Source organism: Balaenoptera physalus (genome assembly GCF_965194825.1).
Source record: "Balaenoptera physalus genome assembly, chromosome: 15".
NCBI lineage: Eukaryota > Metazoa > Chordata > Mammalia > Artiodactyla > Balaenopteridae > Balaenoptera > Balaenoptera physalus.
In genome coordinates this window covers 55,865,169-55,884,767 of record NC_138894.1, presented here as the reverse complement: position 1 = coordinate 55,884,767, position 19,599 = coordinate 55,865,169, and the positions used below count along the sequence as shown (strand labels likewise).

The 19,599-nt window shown below is 38.4% G+C and overlaps 1 protein-coding gene and 1 pseudogene across 22 annotated transcripts in view; one reads left to right on the top strand and one right to left on the bottom strand.

Moving 5' to 3' along the window:
- The window catches only part of NRXN1 (neurexin 1), a 1,120,109-nt gene that overhangs the window by 647,566 nt on the left and 452,944 nt on the right, over positions 1-19,599 (bottom strand). The gene's annotated exons all lie outside the window — the stretch shown is intronic.
- On the top strand, positions 335-13,100 carry LOC309644232 (large ribosomal subunit protein uL24 pseudogene; annotated as a pseudogene). The gene has a single exon. The product of its transcript is annotated as a large ribosomal subunit protein uL24 pseudogene (transcript).

The window sequence follows — 19,599 nt, the reverse complement described above, 5'->3', positions numbered from 1 at the left end:
GTATATATTATCTCCCTTCCTCCATTTCTTTCTTCTCTCCTTTCTCTCTGACCCACTTACTTATTCAGTGTTTGTCAACTCTCCCTTCCCCAACCTTTTAACCTGGTTAATCTACTCACCTTTCAAAACTCACTGGTATAAGGCCAAGAAGCCTTCCCTGACACCCCCTTCTGGATCTGCCATAGCACTAAGGGTTCACCCCATCAGAGGACTTACAACAGAATACCGCAGTTACCTCTTTACCTGCCTGTTTCCACAAGGAAACCATGTTTATTGAGGTTAAAGACTAGGTCATGTTAACTCTTGTATCTTAGTGCCCCTAGCACAAGTTTAAGATCCAGAACAGATAACCCAGCCCTCATGATCTTCCAGTTGTCAAGGCTTAGTCACTCTCCTGGCACATGTAAAAAAGTAAGATAATGATACTCAAAATATTATATTAAAATTACTATAAGTATCTGTCCCACTGTATTTTGTGTGCTTTAGGTCTATGATTCCTACTCCTCACCTTGACCCCAAGTAACTAGCAATGAGCTGGACATTTGACTGGAGCACAGTAAATGTTTGTTGAATGAAACCATGGAATTGATAATATTCTAATTCTCCTTTTCCCTTCCTAAGTATATGGAAAGAAAAAGTCTACCCAGTGCACTACCTTAATATGTCCTTGAAAATGTCTGATTTAGAGATAACATTCCCATCAATCCCCATAGTTAATGGCTTCAAAGATCTGTTGCCCTAAGGAAGTTCTTTTACTTTTGTTCAAGGCAAGCCAACAATTATCCTTTAAACTCAATATGCTAAAAATGGAGAATACCAAGTTTTTTGGGTGACCATATGTTCCTATATTTCTAGGTCAGTCTTGATCAAATAGTCTCTTCCACGTACCCCATAAATACACTTGTACCCGTCAGCCCGTCTGTCCTGGTTTCCTTGGTTTGGAAAATGTGGTCACCGTGAATGTTCTATTTATTTCCTACCAACCACCCAACATTTATCTTTTATGTTTAACAATATTTAAATTATCTTAGCTCTTTTCTGAAAAAAGTAAGGAACACATGGACAGCTCTTGGCAGAGAAGGTGAATATGATGAATTATTCTTATTTTGACATCAAATGACTTGGAAATGTGCTGGTGGTGGAACAAGGAAGATCAAGTTTCCCTCTGTTAACTGAAGGGTTTTCTCTGACCCAAGGATGAAAACCTAAATGAATGGGTGGTCTGGGCTTGGTAAGTAGATGGTCAGCGTCAATACTGTCACCATAGCTTGATGTGTTGGGTCAATCTCAGTATATCTACATGAATGTGAAAGAGAGTTCTTAATCTCAGCCCCACATACAAATGGAAAGGTCAGTGTGTCAAACACAAGTAATAAGTGAGGAATTTAGGATGTTCTTGAGTCTGGCATCAAGCCACAGGCTCTGTCACTTCAGTTTGGCACTGCATTCCTCACACTGGAATAGTGTTGCAAACTTTTAAAGGAAATAGAAAATTCAAAGGTCCCCAAGAATAAATCTACATACCTCACCTTCTTCCCACAGATTCTGAGCATTCTGGTTTGAGAAATAGTGGAGTAGTAAGTAGTTAAGTGCATGGGTTTTATCATTAGACTTGGATTCAAGTCCTCAGTACCACTTAGTAACTGAATGGCTTTAAGCAAGTTAATTAAACTTTCTCAACATTGGTCTCTTCATGTGTAAAACTGGGATTTAAATAAAACAAACATTTTTTTTAAAAACCTGCCCCTAAGTGAAATAAGCCAGTCAAAAAAAAAAAAAAAAACTATATGATTCTGCTTATATGAGGTATCTAAAGTAGTCAAATACATAGAAATAGAAAGTAGAATGGTGGTTAACAGGCACTGGGGAGGGGGAAATGCAGAGTTGTTTAATGGATATAGAGTTACAGTTTTGCAAGATGAAAAAGTTCTAGAGATCTGCTGCACAACAATAAGAATATGCATAACACTCTTGACTGTACACTTATGGTTAAGATGGTAAATTTTATGTTGTTTTTTTTTTAACCACAATTAACAACAACAACAACAAAACCTGCCCTATAGGATTATAGTGAAAATTAAAATTTTATAGATAGATGCAAAGTACTTTACTCAGTACCCAGTAGAGTCAGTGCTCTTTATAAAAGGGGGCTAGTTTTCTTTTTTCAGTGAAATCAAAATTATTAAAAGTATCAAGCACACAGACATTTCTACCGACTCAGTGAATGATTTCCTTCTCAATCAGTGTGTTAGTTGGTTGTTGATGGGGCATCGGTAAAGAGAATCACTGAACTCATTCAGATGATTCATTCATGCTGCCAAATTTAGGGATGATTATGAGTCTTGTGTTTTAGTGAAGCATAAAGCAGTAACCTGAGGAAGCACCAGTCTCCTAAGAGAAGTCATTCAGTTATACCTGGTAGCATCCATTCAGGCACTCTGGTAGGCAGTGACAATGCCTAAACACCTCTGAGAGCAGAGCCACACAGATTTTCTTTCTGCTGGAGAAAACAGGCTGGTGACATATACGTTACCGGACAAGAAGCCAAAGTCCTTCTCAAACTGACCCTGACCCTTACCCCTGGGATCCACCTCCTCTTACTTACTTCGCTCCAGCCCCACTGGCCTTTTGGCTACTTGTGGAACCCCCCAGATCTGCTCATCCCTCAGAGTGTTTGCACTTGCTCTTCTGTCTGCCCAGAATGATCTCCCTCAATGTGGCCACAGGAACACTCCCTCACCTTCTTCAGGTTTTTGTTCCCATGTCACCTTGTCAGTATAGAACTCTGTGACCATCTTATATGAAATTGCTACCCTCTTCTTATCCTGGCCCAGGGACATTGATTTTTCTCAAAAACACATACTATCCACAGATGAATTATATATTTTTAAAATTTGTTTACTGTCTAGGTCCTTATAGTACAGTCAGTATAAGCTCCATAAAGGTAAAAAAAAAAAAAAAGCCCCTTTGTTCACTACTGTATTCCAACCTAGAATAGTGTCTGGTACATAGTATGAACATATTCAAAACTTTTGGATTGAATGAATGAATATATTGGTCAAAGCCTTATTCAATGTGAGTCAATAATGGCTTAACCAAAAGAGTTCTCCTCACAAAGGAAATATCTAAGAAATCTTACTTGGCAGCCCCATAGCATGCCTCTACTAAAAGTCGTTTTGCTTTAACCTCAAATTCTTTTCCATTCCAGTGAAAGTGAGAGTGTGTATATCTGTTTTGCTACCCTTTCCCTAATCAGAAGGGTTTGGGACACACAGAAGCGAATGTCCCAACAGTTACTGAAAACAATTTGGGAATTTAGAGGTATAGGTAGATATGTAATAAAATGTTTTTAATAATGTATTATTATTTTATTTTAATATAAATCACCTGTTATTGTAACTAGCTTTATGAAAATACACGTTGGGTTCTTGGCTTATGCTAGATAAATCAAATATTCATGAATATCATTATTATACTTGCATGTGATACCAACATATTGCTTCTGTTCTGTGTTAGGAGAAAGAACTTCCAAAAAGAGAGAGTAGCTGGAAAGAATTTACAACAGGGAGGTGTGCAAGCTGGGTTCCAATGCCAGATTTGTCTTCATCTAGATCCCTGACCTCAGGCGAGACACCATCTCTCCAAATCTGGCTGTATAGACTGTGTTTTACTATAAAAACCTTCTTAACTTCTCTGAGCCTCAAGTGTCTCACTAGAGAAATGAACATAAAAATCCTTGTTGCGCCTCTTTCACAAAGTTGCCCTGTAATTCTGGAAACTGGGACTCATACCCCTGGTGATGTGGTGGGGGCTCTTAGGTGGTTCAAACACTGTATTCAATTTCCAGCTTATATTTATTTGGATGTGTACTTGGAAGGAAAAAGTATAACTAGCATATTAAAGTTGTAATTTTATGGATAATATTTCTTTAAGATGAGATTAATTTCAAAAGTAAACTAAGTTTAAATGGAAAATATTAAGTGATAATATAGGTAATACATAAATATGGTACAATTATGAATGTGGTAGATAAAACTGAGGTTTGGGAAAGTCTTGTGAGAATCAGTTGTGATAACATGTGTATGTTCTTTTCAAAGTTAACAGTGTCAACCATGGTAAGATAGTATTAGTATTAAATAAATGTAAATAAAATAAAGTATTATAATGATTATTCTGGTAAGAGTTTTCTTTTTCTCTTTATTTTTTGAGTGCCTACTATGTTCTTGGCACTCAATAAAGATGAGGCATTTTACCCGTAAGCAAAATCCCTACAAACAAACCTGCTGGAAGCTGGGGCATATCACAGTAAACTGTTTCCCCACATCACACATCCAGGCCATAAATCCAGTTCTGCTGAGGCTAGACCATGCTCTAGCAGAGTTATTCAATAGGCATTTTTTGAAAACCAAAAGGCAAACCTTATAAGTGAGGAAGCCGCTCTTTCACATGTTCCTCATGTCCCACTATGCAGTATTGTGAAAAAATAGAATCAGAGCCTTATTGATCAATGCTGAATAATAAAAAATAGCATTGCTAAACTCAAATAATAACTGTGATATTGGGTCTTTGACAAAAAGGGCTCAAAGAATCTGTACCTCATAAAACCGTATATTTTAATGGAAGTGTGTAGAATGAGTATAATCTGTGTAAAAATGTGAGCATGTAGGAGATGTACGACCCTGGGGTGCTTGCCGTCTGCCTTGCTCCCCTTCACGTATTCCTTACCACACTGTGTGCCATGGTTCAGACACCATATCTCCGTTCTAGTCTGTTCTCAGCTACTTACTGGTTTTTCTGCATTCACTTATCTATTTTCCCTTAATTTTCTCAGATTAATCAGAAATTCATCCTATCTGTTCTGAAAATAGACAGGTGTCTAACTACTGCTGGTTCTCTAGGCATATGTCTCTCTCACCCATTAGATTGTAAACTCCATGGGAAGTCAGAAACCATTCTGCTTTATACCCTGTCACATCCAACAGTGCCTGGAATATAGCAGATTCTTCACAAATAGTGAATGAATGGATACTCTAGTGAATATATTTATGCAGCACCTGTTACATGCCAATTACTATGTAAGGTTCATTGCTGCTCAAGTATTGAGCATAATAAAATAAATTTTAAAACTTTACAAACTTTAAAGGCCCTTGTAAATGTGGAGTGTTTCCAAAGCATTGTTAATTAATTTTTAAAATCAGTTATTCACATGCAGTTTTAAATCAGAACCGTTAGATAAATTCTCAATTGGAGATTTTATCAAGATTGTATTTACTATTCACAAAGATAGAATTTTACAGTGCTATGGTTACAAAATGTGCTTGTACAATATATGCACTGTTTCGTATAGCTCCATGAAATGCTGGTTCTTTATAACATTGCCTGTGAACTACTTTCTGTGATGCCGTTGTATCTATGAAACAATCCAGAGTATTCTGTTAGTATACATAGCTTTTCCCATGATCTGAACACTTTTACATCCCTAATCCATGAGAACATGGGACATTATATGGCATTCTCCTGGACAACTGGCATTAGCCCACTATACTCTAAATATTCTGATTTCCTGTCCTGAATCGAGGGTGTTCTGTATCAAACATGGTTTCTTCCATAGAGGTCTCTGTTTTTGGTGAGCAGTTTTGACATAACGGCTGACAAAATATGTACAAAGGCTAGTGATCAATGTGCTGAAAAGAAGCAAAGAAAGGGTCCACGGCGTTTTAGGGGTTCATCCAACAATCTGGTGGGGAGATAGTATAGAGGCAGTACTTTGAGGACAGAGACTGAAGTTATTCAGTATTTTACCCCAGCGCTAAGCTTGATTTCTTGTCTAAAGTCACCACATAATAAATGTTTGATAAATGGATAAAGGGAAAAAAATAGCTACATAAGGTAGGAAGGGCTATTCAGTATAAAGAGTCTGAAGTCCTCTCTTTTTATAAACAGGACAGTCAAGGAAAGCTCTACCATATATATACGTTTGACTCAGATCTTTAAGGAAAGTCAGATTATGATCTACAGAAAGGGGAAAGTAGGACAAAAGATGACAGTGACATAAGAAATGTAGGTCTGGGGAAGTTCTGGGTTATCTAATTTTAATTATCACGATGCCTATGATTTCCTTGCTCCTTGATGTTTCTCTGACTCTTCTTCCAGTTCCTTTCCTTGCTATTATGATTCTTTCCTGCATTCAGGGCTCTTCCCAAGGGGGCTGACGTCAGCGAGGTCTCCATGCTGTGCTGGGGAGGAGTGAGTCTGCTAGGTGGGAGACAGCATCTTTCTCATCCCTCAGCAGATGCCCCAAAGCTGAGCCTGGAAGCATGCCCCAGTTTGCCTGTTAAACACGAGTCAAGTGCCCTTCAGCAAAGATTCAGGCTTGGCTTCCTTCCCTTGGCTATTAAACTGCATTCCCACAGAATTACAACACGTCTGAGGTTTCTAAAACCCTTTGTGTGTATCTCAGACAGTTATTGCGCTGGATCCAAATTCTGACCTTGGTTAAGCAGGCCTCAAATCCTTTCCAACCCTGCCCCTGAAGGTCCAAGAACACATAATAAAGGAGGGGATAAGAATAACATCTATAGCTTAGTGACCACTTACTATGGACCACTCACTGTGCTAAACTTTTTGAATGCAGCATCTCCTTAACATAAGCCCTGCCTGCTAGCTACAACAATTACTCCTATTACCTCTCTTTTACAGATGAAATAAAGAAACTCATTCAAGTTACACCATCACTAAGTATTAAAGCCAGATTTGAGACTCCGGCAGTCAATTTCCAGAGTTTTCAAGGGCAAGAGCAAATGACACTAGAAACACATAAACAGGCCTAAAAAGGCAGCATGTAAACTGCCACCTGCCTACAGTGTACACACCCCAGAAGAAAGAGGGTAGTGGGTCATCTTCTTCATGCATTTGGGTAGCAAGTATGTGAGCCCAGAGCGCCTCTGTGAGATGTAACAGACGCTCTAACAATGACAGCACAGGAGGGTTTTCCGAGCTTGTGGTGTCAACGGAATCGGGAGAGGTGACTTTGGAAACAGAGCTTGCCCTCGGTGCAGGGAGCAAAGAGCAAGAAGACTTCCAGGACTCCTCCAGGTTCCCTCCTTAACCAGGATAGAGAGGGCCACAGGTTTCAGAGCACAGACTGTCCACCTCTAAAGACCGTGTAATATGTTGTGTCAAGCTTGACCCTTTGGATGCTTTTTTTTTTTTTAAACAGGAACCTAGTTCAGTGGAAAGGATGCTCATAGCGAGAAACATGTGTGTGTGTGGTGTGTACATGATCACAGAGGAATTTAGAGAAAGAAGTCTGGGAAAAAAATGTCATCTAAGTGCAGAGGACAAAACTGCACCAAAACACCAGCATCAGGAAGCTTGTCATGAAGATGGGGAAACAGAGCAGGTTCCTGGGGCACGTTACCTAGGAAGGCATCCCAGCCAAATGGGCCAAAATCAGTGTAGTGATCAAGAGTTGCCAGTCCTAAAAAGCCCCTGGCCTGGGCCAAATAGAGCACACTGTTTTCCTCCGCCTCGCCCTCAGTGCCCTGCCCTCAGTCATTTCAAAATGAAATTACCTAAGATCAGATTGTTTGTGCTGCTTATGTAAACAGAGCCATGGGTTTTTGATCAAGTGTTACTTCTCCTGAGTCTTATAAACTAAAGTATGATTAGGTGAGTATTTGCTATGTGAGATAACTAAGGGGATCCATTTTATGTGAATGCACAAAAGATATGCAGAGAATATTTACTTCATCCCAATCAGCCCAGCTCTACCTCAGTTCTTCCGCACTGACAAGTGGATTGGACATGAACCCATGGGGCCTACGTCACCTGGTATCAATGGAAACTTGTATATATATATACTTAAAGAACATGGACTTTACAAGTATATACATTTCTCCCATAGCTCTCTCTATTATACCAACTGTGCAGTATGAAAAATACAGGAAGATCACTGAAGTGCCGGCGGCCAAAATGAAATTCAATCCCTTTGTGATTTCTGACTGAGGCAAGAACCGTAAAAGGCATGTCAATGCACTTCCCACATTCGCAGGAAGATTATGTCTTCTCCTCTTTCCAAAGAGCTGAGGCAGAAGGACCATGTTCCATGCATGCCCATCCGAAAGGATGAAGTTCAAGTTGTGTGAGGGTGCTACCAAGGGCAGCAAATTAGCAAAGTAGTCCAGGTTTCCAGAAAGAAATATGTCATCTACACTGAGCGAGAGCAGCGGGAGAAGGCTGATGGCACAACTGAGCATGCATGCATTCACCCTAGCAAGGTGGTTATCACTAAACTGGACAAAGACCAAAAAAAGTTCCTTGAGCCTAAAGCCAAATCTTGCCAAGTCGGAAAGGAAAAGGGCAAATATAAGGGAGAAACAATTGAGAAGATGCAGAAATAATCTTATATACAACTTTCATTAAAAAACGTTAAAATGAAAAAAATTTTTAATTAAAAATATAGTAAGACATTCAACTTTTGTCTTTAATACTATCAATTTTTAAAACCATGACTCATAAAATAAGATTTAGACGGTAGAAAGGAAAACGTTTTATGAATCAAATAGACCCAAATATAGCATCATATTTTTGGAGTAGATCTGATCACTACGGCTGGTGGTTCTAACAGAATAGATTTTGTATATTAATTGTACAATGTAATTTTATTTGTTGTTTGCAAAGGGGAAAGTAGCCAAAATTCCCTTGACTTCTTTAGTAACATCTACATGTTTTGGCCATGTTTTAGAGATTACAGAGATGTTCTATGTGGCAAGTGATAGTTGTTCTTATATCCAATACATCTATGATGTTGAAAACATGCTATTGGATGGCACATATTAGAAACCTTAAAGAAAATTAGATATTATCATACACTTGAAGTTGTATGACAACAATACCCTTGGCACCCCAGCCTATGAAACCTATGAAAAGATATTTTTAAAAAGGTGAAAACTGTGAAAAGGAAACTAATAAATAGTGACACATTCCTTTAAAATTAGCAATCTGAGACAATAATATAATTGTTATGCATCACAGCTAAAAATATTTCCAAACTGATAAAGTATACTTGCACTTATAAAAGTATGTTTAAAATTCCTTAGTTTTGTATTTCGTATTTGATATCAAGGCAGATCAGGACATATGGTCATATCTATGTAAACTGAAACTTTATTCATATGTCTATAAATTTCCTTGTCCTAAAAGAAATCAAAATACACATTAGAACTATCTGGCAACCTTCAACACCTGTAAGCATCAGTGTGGGTGGGCCATAGAGGGAACCATTTGCTCCAGTTCATTAAACATGGAGAAGGGCCTTCTGACAACTGTATTAGACATGGTAGTGTCTGTTATGCTAAAAGAGAATCATTAAGCCAAAAAATAAAGCCTTCTAAGACAGAGCAGGGCCTGGAGAAAATGGGCTGAGGAATGTCTCTTCCTAAAGACCCACGGGAATGGTATAAATGGGCTGCGTGCTACTTAATCATTGAAGCAGTTATTTATGTTTATGTTTTGGTCCTTGATTCCATTCAGTCTAGCACCACCTGAATCATAAAAAAGGGTGCTAAACTTGGGGGGTTCTCATTTTTCCTTTTCTCCGTCTTTCACCATAGGGTCCTCATCTCCCTTCTTCCTTCCATCCTGCCTCAACATTAGAGAAGACTCTCATACTGTTTAGGGCTGACCCCTCTGTGATGCTCTATACCAATTTATTTGCTCATTTATTCAGCCAACCTGTATTTTGTGCCTATGTCCAAGCCACTCTCCAAGCACTAGGAGGGATACTCTAACGAATAAGAGAAGACCTCTGCTCAGAAGGAACCAACAGAAACAATAATGAAGCATCCAATTTGGGTCCAATTTGCACATCCAGGTTGGAAAGTCTGGTATGCTGGGGAGATCGAGCATTGGGTGTATATTTTTATGAGGTTGTAGTGGCCATCTTGAATAAAATATAAAGAGGGCTTTGGAACTGATGGTGAGACCCTAGTGTGCTGAGTTTAAGACATTCAACCAAGAAAAAGGAACATTTTCTTAGACTGTGATCTGATTTGACAGAAAATATGTTCTGAATTTTGAAAGCAGGAAAGAATATGGTCTCTAATTAATTGTTTTGAGATATAAGAGATGCTTTGAAGGTTACTCAGTTGTTCTCTGTACTATTTTCTCTCTCTTGCTCTCTCTTTTTTTTTTTCCTTAGTAGGGAGTGGGGCATGTTCCAAATTCTTTGACTATGATTTATGTGCCAGAGTAAGAAAAGAGGTGCACCTCGCCCCACTCCTCCCCAACTCCTCACCCCACCCCTGTTCCAAGTGAGGGAAGCATCTTAGCAAGGGTGTCAGGGTCAACATTTGAGACTATGAGTATGAATAGTTTTCCCTGGCAGACAAATGTAAGATTAATGGAAGCGGATAAAAGAATAGCACCCATGGTGGTCCCGGGAAGATTGGAAAGGCTGTCTCAGAGAATGCACATCACTTGGAATTCTGCCACAGGGAGGGAGGAGTTGAGGGGTAGGCTTCCCAGCTATTTTTTCAAGTGAGGGCTTAGAGTCCAGCATCATTTTAATGTCCATTGCTGTTATTAACTGCATTTCTTAATTGTTCCCCTCCAGCCTGCTATGGCATGAATAAAATGAGGCCCAAGAGCTGAAACAACGCAAAAATAAATAAAGGCTATAAAGTAAGAATAAACAACATGCTATAGAAGCTATTATCTTTCCAACATTTTCAATTTCTCTCTCCTAAAGTCCCCCTAAAACTCCATTAGCGGTTTCCTATAAGAAAACTAACTTTTCAAAAGCGTATGTATTCCCAGCTAGATTAGAACTGATTTTCACATTTGTTTTGATATCATAGTTGTGATCAGGAGTTAGAAATTTCCCTTCAGTATTAGACTTCTTCCATCAATAGTCCAAATAGTCTATCTCTCCTTCTGATCATTGCCAACTTTCCTCAAAAAAAAAAAAAAAGACTTCTTCTATCTCTTCACTATCCACTTTTTCCTTAACCTCTTGCAATCTGAGTTCTTGGGACCATTGCTGTTTCAGAGTTGCCTCTAACACCTTTTCTCAGATCCTTGTCCTTTCTCAGATCTCCCATGTCTTTTATAATAATTGTTACTGTTTTTCATACTATATGCTGTACTATTTAAAATGCTTCTGTTTTGGGGAGCATCCCCTCTTTGTGCTTCTAGGTTGATATACGCCATTTTAAATTGTCAAAATAACCCTTTGTTATCCTCTCTCATTATACAAAAAACTCACATACAAAGAGGTTGCACAATTCATCAATAATGCTGGACCCAGGATTGGAGTGCAGATTTGTCTAACTCTAGATCCTTAACTCTCTCCACTCTTCCACTGTGCCTGAACTGGAATGCTGTGTAGTTCACAACAATTTCATCGCAACTACTAGAAGAAATGGCTTGGCCAGGTCAAACTTACAAAGAGAAAGATTTGTATCTGGCAAAACAGATGGTGAACTTTGCCGGTTCTCCCTGGGAGGAGGGACCCATCTGCCCATCTGGTTCAGAAGGCTTCAGGGGCCCCACCCTACACAGGACGTTGCAGTAGGGATTCCCCTAGTCTGTCTGGAAGAAGGGTCCTGTTGGCTTGCTCCTCAGGTCTTTAAGAGGTCTATGGAAAAAAATTCCTAGGACTTGATTCTAAATAAGCAAAGTCAGATGGTGGAGCCTCTCTTGGGAGGGTCATGGTTCTGTCCTAGGCTTGATCTGGGTCTTTGTCCTAGTTGCCTCAAATGAGAATAATCCTCTAGCCACATCACAATCCCTTAAAACTCTGACTGATGTGTCAGCGTGCTTGGTGTCTCTGATACGCTGTAGCAGCCCAAGTATCTACTTTCAATCATCTACCTCTTCCTCCCCAGCCATAAGGCCCCCTGTCAAGCTGTCCCCTTCTGTGGTCTTACCTGTCATTAGGTTCCTGCCCTAGACTCTGGGGTACATCCCTTCCCTTCCCTTCTGACCTCTTCCCTGTCTTCTCTCCCTGCCCTTATTTCTTAACATAGGTACTTCTCAAGGTGCAGGTGGTTCCATTCTCTTCCTGCCTCTCTTCTAGTTACCTTCTCCGATGGGCATGTACGTTCCCAAATCTTCTATACCTCCTCTGTGTGAATGGCTCCTAATCTTTCTCTTGAGCATCTGTCCTGCGTTCCATAGCAGCAGAGGAATCTCTCTGGAGGTTTTTTAGGCACAAAATAGATTTTCTCGTTTGTTGCCCAGCAGCCAGCACACACTGGGAATGCAGCTCAGTGTTGAGTACATGTTTTTTAGAATAAAAAAATGAATGAGTCTCCTCCTGTCTCCCCTCATTACTTTTCTCAATGAGCATGTCCATTTCCAAAGCTTCAATACCTCCTCCATGTCAATTTGTTGAACAAATAAATGAATGAGTTTAAAACAAAACTTATTTTTTCCACCTTTATTCAACTCTCTCCCTGCTGTTGCCCTAAAACAGGTTTTAGAATCAGACTGAATTATTTTGAAACTTTGTTCAATGTACTAATAGGATGAAGCCTCAGACAAATTACTTAGCTTTCCTGAGCCATCTCCTTAGGGGGAAAAGAAAAATCACAGAGAATAATGATCACCCTACTTGTTTATTATGAAGATTAAATAATATGTGTAAAATATCTCAGTGCCAGCCATATTCATGCTTATCAGCTCTAATCCTTAATTCTCCTAAAGGTTCATTAAGTATCTCATTTAAACCTCACAAATACCTCATGAGATACTTTTATAGCTCTACTTTATAAATGAGGTGATGAGGAAACAGAGGGACAGACTGTGACTTACTTGCACAAGGTCAGACCAAAACCAAGTCCTAGGCAGTACTCCTCTAAGGCCCATACAATAAACCACCTTACTCTTAGATTACAAGGTCACTAAGAGTTCGGATTCAGACCTTATAAAAATTGATAAATCAAATGGCTCCAAATAAAATGAGCCTTTAGAAGGTGATCACTAAACACTGAAGAAATAAACAAATATGTTTACCTTTTGAAATCTGACCTCCCAGTTTGATGGTAAGCTATTTCGGGGGAAAGTTTGTGAGTACTCCCACAATGCTAAGTGCAAAATACTAAAAAAAAAAAAAAAAACTTGACTTAAAAATTATGGTGTAATAAAGCAAATATACTTGGTGATGCTTTTCCAAAAACATGAGGGGTTGGGTGTTGCAGGAAAGAGGAATTTTAAGATAAGGAGAAATGAGAAAGAGAAGTAATTCAGAGCAAATATGCTTCAGTGAAAGTTGTATGAGTCAACATCCCAGAAACCAAGTCACAATTTCTTCATCAGAGGAGGGAATACATGATTGAGAAATTTGTTGTGCTAATTGGGGTTGAGGCAGTTGCGCTTGATGAAAAGGAAATCATCAGAAATGGTTTGATGTTTTCTATAAGAAGTTAGAAAATGCATTTTAATTCCAGTTGTGGATAGAAATTTAATGCATTTTAAACAGGGTGGAAAGGGTGAATAATTGTTTTGTCAGTTGGTAGAGTGGATTTTAGTCATCTCAATAACTATAAACCTAATTGAAGGAGAGCAGAAAGGCATTTCAGAAATTGGGGAATGCAAAATCAAATGTAGGAAAGCAGATTGACTGCTTATATGAGAAATTAATATTGCAAATTGCCTAGACAGAGTTTTAGATTAAATGAGGAACAAAAATAATAATTAGAAGAGAGGTACCTGACTCCAAAAGCAAGAAGAAAGAACTGCTTAAATACAGCAGGTTGTAGAAAAGCTTAAAAAAAAAAAAATCCTGAAGTGAACTATTTTTTTTTCTGAAAATGATAAGAACACACATAATTGCTTAATTAGAATTCGATTACTTAATTACAGTTACATCCTTGCAGTGATAGATATGGTATAACCTGTAGAGTTTGGTTATGATAGGAGACTAAAAATAAGGGGGAGTGTGGAATTTCTAAGTGAAAATACTAGGATTTGCTTTCTGTGGCAAGGGATAGTAATAAATGTGAAAGACATGTTTTATGGGCCCTGCAAAAGCTCACAACTCTACTTAGAAGTAAAGTTTCTAGAGGAATAACTGAACTGTGACCTTTGTCCAACAGCTCGTGATAAACTTTTCTGTTAGATGATGACAGACAAGAAACTCAAGGTTAATTTGAGAGATGCTTGTGGAATCATATGATCATTAAATTTCTGGTAAGAATAAAAGAAGAGAAAAATGACATGAAAGACTGTGACATTTAAGAAACTGGCAATGGGAAAATGCCTTTTCCCATTCTAAGTTTATCTGTAAATGAAAATTAGGGGAAAGAATTACTGAGTAATGTTGCGCTTGCTTCTACCAACATAGTTATTATTTTGGTAAACTGAAGATTGTATTGGGTGTATCAAGGATACCCAACTTATTAGAGACATCTCTGCAAATAATAGTAATAACAATTTGGGGAAAGTCACTTAATCTAACTATGCCTTAGTTTCCTCACTTGTGTCATTAGGTTTTTTTTTTTTTTTTCTAACCACTATGATATATGCTGCTATATTTTCTTCTGATGTTAACACTTGATGTTTATAGGATAACATGACTACCTAAGAAGGAAGTTATAGGTAAATTAAATCAGGGTGTTGCAAGGATCCGATATGCTTAGGCATTTGAGAATTTAGCTCTTGGATCTGTCCTTCAAATGGTGTGGTATTAGGTTGACACACATGCTATATACATGGGTTTTAGGATGCTACTGGAACAATAGAAATTCTGATGAATGGGGTCAGATATAGTATGTCAAAAGCTTGAGTTTACTCAAGTAATTATGAGATTAACTCACAGAAATCATGACCTTGACTTCTGCAATGCAATCAAGAAGGTCCAAAATGGTCATTTGGAAAGTGCTTAAGAAATAGTAAGAATGGAGAGAAGAGTCTGAAATTTGAAATTAAGCCACAAGCTTAAGAAAAATTTTTTTTCATGATAATTTTACTGTGCATTAACACCTGCTTTAAGTAGACTTTCATAAGTTTATATAGAGTTGACCTGGAGGATCTAAAAACCACTTCAATTTAGTTATAGTCTGCCAGGTCTGCCATGCACATTATAGATTAGAGTGTATTTAAATACCATGAAAATGTACTGTTGCATAAGATAAGCTTAGCTCCTTCTTTGCTCCGAGGCAATTTTATCTCATTGATTAGTCAGACACAAGCCAGGTGTTATCAAACAGAACTATGACATCTTAGATACCTGCAGTGCTCACTGGTTCCAGGAAGTAAGGAAGGAATCAACAATAAGATGGAAGCTGGTAGAAGGAGCTATAATGTGAAAGAGTCTGGAGCAAGAATCATAAGACCTATTTCTCTACCCAGCTCTACTAATGGTTAACAGAGAGGCCAAAACATGCCTCTTCAGTTCTCCCTTCATTTTGAAGAGGATGAAGTGATACCATCTTTTCTTTTTCTTTAAAATTGTATAGCCTTATGGAAAAGGCTGGGAACGTGAACAGCGACAGTTTAATGGACTCCAATGTATTTCATCCAGATTTGGGAAATGCATCAACTAGGTGGCACAGAAAATACAGACAACCACACATGCGCTATATTGGATATGGGATCTCAGGACCAAAAAATAAAATTAAATTAAAAAATAACATCTCAGGATTATGGACGGGAAAGTGGGAGTAAACATTGTCCCCAACCTCTTCCTCAGATATGGTTTTGGTGTCCTGGAAAATTCCATGGAAAGCTAGATTAAATCATGTCTCTTAATTTTTCTTTTCTTTAAAGCCCCATAGAGATCCCCTGTATTTAAATTGTAATTATGTTTGTGTTTAAAGATCTCGCCACCATTCAGAATTTTCTTCTTTGAATCATCATGTACCTTCTTATAGTTGCTCTTATATTTGAATTTTGTATATGTTATTTTTCCCACTAACAAAGAGGATTATCAAAAATAAGTTCTCCCTCTCCCTCTCTCAATCTCTTTCTCCTTCCTTCCTTCTTTCTTTCCCTCCTAATAAAATAATTGGAGGTTCAGATACACTCTGTATTCTTAACAGAAGGAAAGGGAACATGGATTCCGGCAAAGAGAGAAGCAGACTATAATAACCCTGAAGCAGGAGAAAGCACTTTTTGAACCTCGTCCATCTCTCCTGCTGACACTTTCACCTCCTCCCACACTTACTCACTGCTTAGCATGTGTGATCATAGTACCAACTGCAGAGATAGTTCCTCTCTGATTTCTCTTCTTTAATGCATTTCAGCCCTAGAGCCGGGAGGAAGAGATTGGTATGAGTATTTTTCCTTCCAAAGAACCGAAGACATACTTGGCCTCTGGTATCTCCCTGCTCCAGGTTAAAAATTTCCAGGCTGAAACTTTCCTCGGAGCCAATCCCTAAAAATATCATTCTTAAAATAATATCATTCTACTCGCTGGCAGAGATCACTCACCTGTTCACAAGCACCATCCCTCTCCTAGACTCAAATTGTTATTTAAAAATAAACTACAAGGCACTGACATGCAGAACCCACCCACCTACCTTTGCTAGAAATCAAGGAGGTACACAGCAGTGGAAGCATAGCTCGTGTTTTGAATTTTTTAAAACACTGAGTGTTTTCATCATATGCCCTATTACTGGACTGCGGGACTGGCTATGGGTTTAGAGCGATGAAGCTTGTTTGATTGAAAACCATAAAACTTAATGAGAATGCTGGCCTCCCAGCATCAAAGCAGGTGGTTGCCTCAGAAAGACTTCAAGGGCCTGGGCAGAGAAAGGCTCTTAAATTTGTGCTGCTTCTTGATAATCTGATTCTGGAGGCTTTGCCAAACTTTCCTTAAGGGCAAGGTGAGAAGAAAGAAAGAAAAAATAATAAACTAAGCAGGAAGATAGGAATCTCTTTCAACCCACATTTTGTCTTAGATTTTAGGAGCATTTTGTTTGTTGTTTTGTTCTGTTTTTGATCAGGGAGGTGGAAAAAAATCTTATCTTTTCTTATCTTTTGAGGATAATGAAGGTCACTCAGAGTGATATGTTAGAACCTTTTTGGCTAGAGGACTTTTGAGAATAGGACTTTCAGATAGCTTTGTAAAAAATGCTTATGTGTTTGCAACCACTACCATAGGAAGGGTTTACCTCAGGACTTAAACATTGTAGGAAAGGACCTTAAAGTACATAAAACTTAATCCCCTCACTTGACAGATGAAAAGCCTGGTGCTCAGAGAGGTTAAGTAAAATGCATTGGGTTACACTTCACACGTGCTGGCCAACTTTCAGAGTTGTGCAGTCCAAATAATCAAAAAGTGCATCCCGGGAAGCCCGTTTTCTTACTTCCTTCATGCTTCCCACTGCTCTTGTTCCCCATTCCTTTGAGCTCTGATCTGAAGAAAAAGATCTGGTTTGATTGCTTTGTTTTGGTTGAAATATATAGATTTGTCTTGTCTTGGTATTTTTTATTCTTTCTTCCCCAAAACTCATCAAGTCACCTTGATTCTACCTTTGAGGTCCCTCTGGATTGTTTGTTATTCCCCATTCTTCCCTTGCTAGATCAACCCTTAACATCTCTCCCTTGGTCTGTTTCAGTTTTCTCCTTTTTAAACTGGAGGCTTAGGGTCTTTTGATCCTTCATGTTAAATCCTGGCCCTATCACAGACCTTTCTAGAAGTATCCATAGCACCCTATAACAAATAGCAGTCTTTGTTAAAGTCCTTATATCATTTGCATCGGTATTACCTTAAATTTTTGTTAAAAATTCAGGTCCACTGCTAAATCAGAAGCTATGGGGAGAGGGATCTGCAGTTTAATAAACTCTCAGATGATTTTTTAATACACAAAACTTTCAACCATTGGGGCAGTCATATCCTGTCATCATTTTATCCATTTTCAACATCATTTCCTCCAATTTTTATCCAGCATCAGTGTTCACCTCCCTTCTGTACATCCTTTCCCTAGTCACACTGACTGACCCTAGACATTCCCCCAAGCATGGTTGTGTATTCTTTTACAACCGTGCCCTTTCTCCAACTTTTCCTCTGTCTCAAACTTTGTAGCTCACATCCTATTCACTTGGAGATATACTATTTTCCTTTCAATGCTAAGCTCAAATAGTATCTCCTTGGGAAACTCTGTTTTTTTACATTTCTTGACCCCCCTCCCTACACTGTGTTGCCCTAGAATGCAGCACAAAACTTTGCTGTAGAACTTATCCCACTTAAGTGTAATTATAATAAATCTACTCAAGGGTTATAGAGCACCAACTATGCCTCAGGTTCTAGCACTAAAGAAATAGTCACAATCCCTGCTAGCAAAAAAGTCTCCCCTAGCCTTTCTCAACCAAAGTCCTCATCTGAACCACAGAACACAGAAAATCAGCTGAGTAACAATTTTCTCAGTTCTCCCAATGATGATACATAACTAGCACTATTACATACAATGGATGTCTTAGGGCGTTAGGGCTTAATCTTCCTGAGAAACCCTAGTTGATCGAACACTGATACAATTATAGTAGTTAATACGGTGATAGAGATAAGCCCAAGGTGAGGTGGAAAAGCAGAATCAGGTGACCTAATTACCTACGTGTTTGTTTCATCTGTACCATGTCTTATTCTTTTTCTATCCTCACTTGGCATCTTGCACAGGCTCATTTCATGGAGGTCATTTGATACATTTTGTTGTTGAATTAAAAGCACTGAAATTCATTCTGGTTATGGTTATGTGTCTTCAGAATCCAGCCAAGGCAATGAAAATCATCCATATTTGTAAATCCAGCATCTAATCAGTGCTAGAGACACAGCTAGCACTCAGTGAGGGCTTGGTGAATAAATGTACACATTTCGAAGGATTGTTACTCAAGAATCATAAGTACTACAGTACTTAAAGAAAAACTAATATGAATGTAAAAAAACCTTTCCTATTACTTAAACTACACTTCTGGATACTCCATTTCTAATTTAATTGCTTCCTGCGCTATGTGTATTTTCAAGACAGAAAGAAAGAGTTGCATTAAAAGTGCAAGTAAAGTTGTATGAAGTGGAAAAAGGCAGCATTTCCCTGGTTGGGGGATTAAAGTAAGTGGTGGTATTTTCAGTGTAATTCTAATCTAATAAAGCCAAAGAAATTTAGTTTGAATATATTTTCAAGAACAAATAGCCTCTAATTACAAATTGCGTTTAGAGGAAGATAGTGAGGAAAGATATAAAGTGCCATAAAAATCTGGTGTCCTAAAGAAATTTTCAGGGGGTCTGTTGTACTTCCCTCTCTCTCTGCAGCCACTTCACTTCAGACAAAGTTATCTTTTTATAAGCATCACATAAGCACACACTTCACACTCTTCCTGGGATTAATGGTTTTCCCATTCACGTCACTTAAAGGCATCTCTGTTCATTGAATCACCAAGAAAATTTCAGGCTGAGTGGCTTCAGTTTAGAGAGGTGTCATACTTCTTAGCTGCCTCTAGGGGCGCTTATTAAAATTCATGTTGCAGAAGGAGCATTTCCCTAAATGGTTCCTTAACGCCTCAAATCCCCAACCGTCTAATTTATATCCAAGGAAGAGTTTACTTCCTTTAGGGCATAACCCATTATGTTACAAAGTTGTTAAAATGTAAATAAATACACAT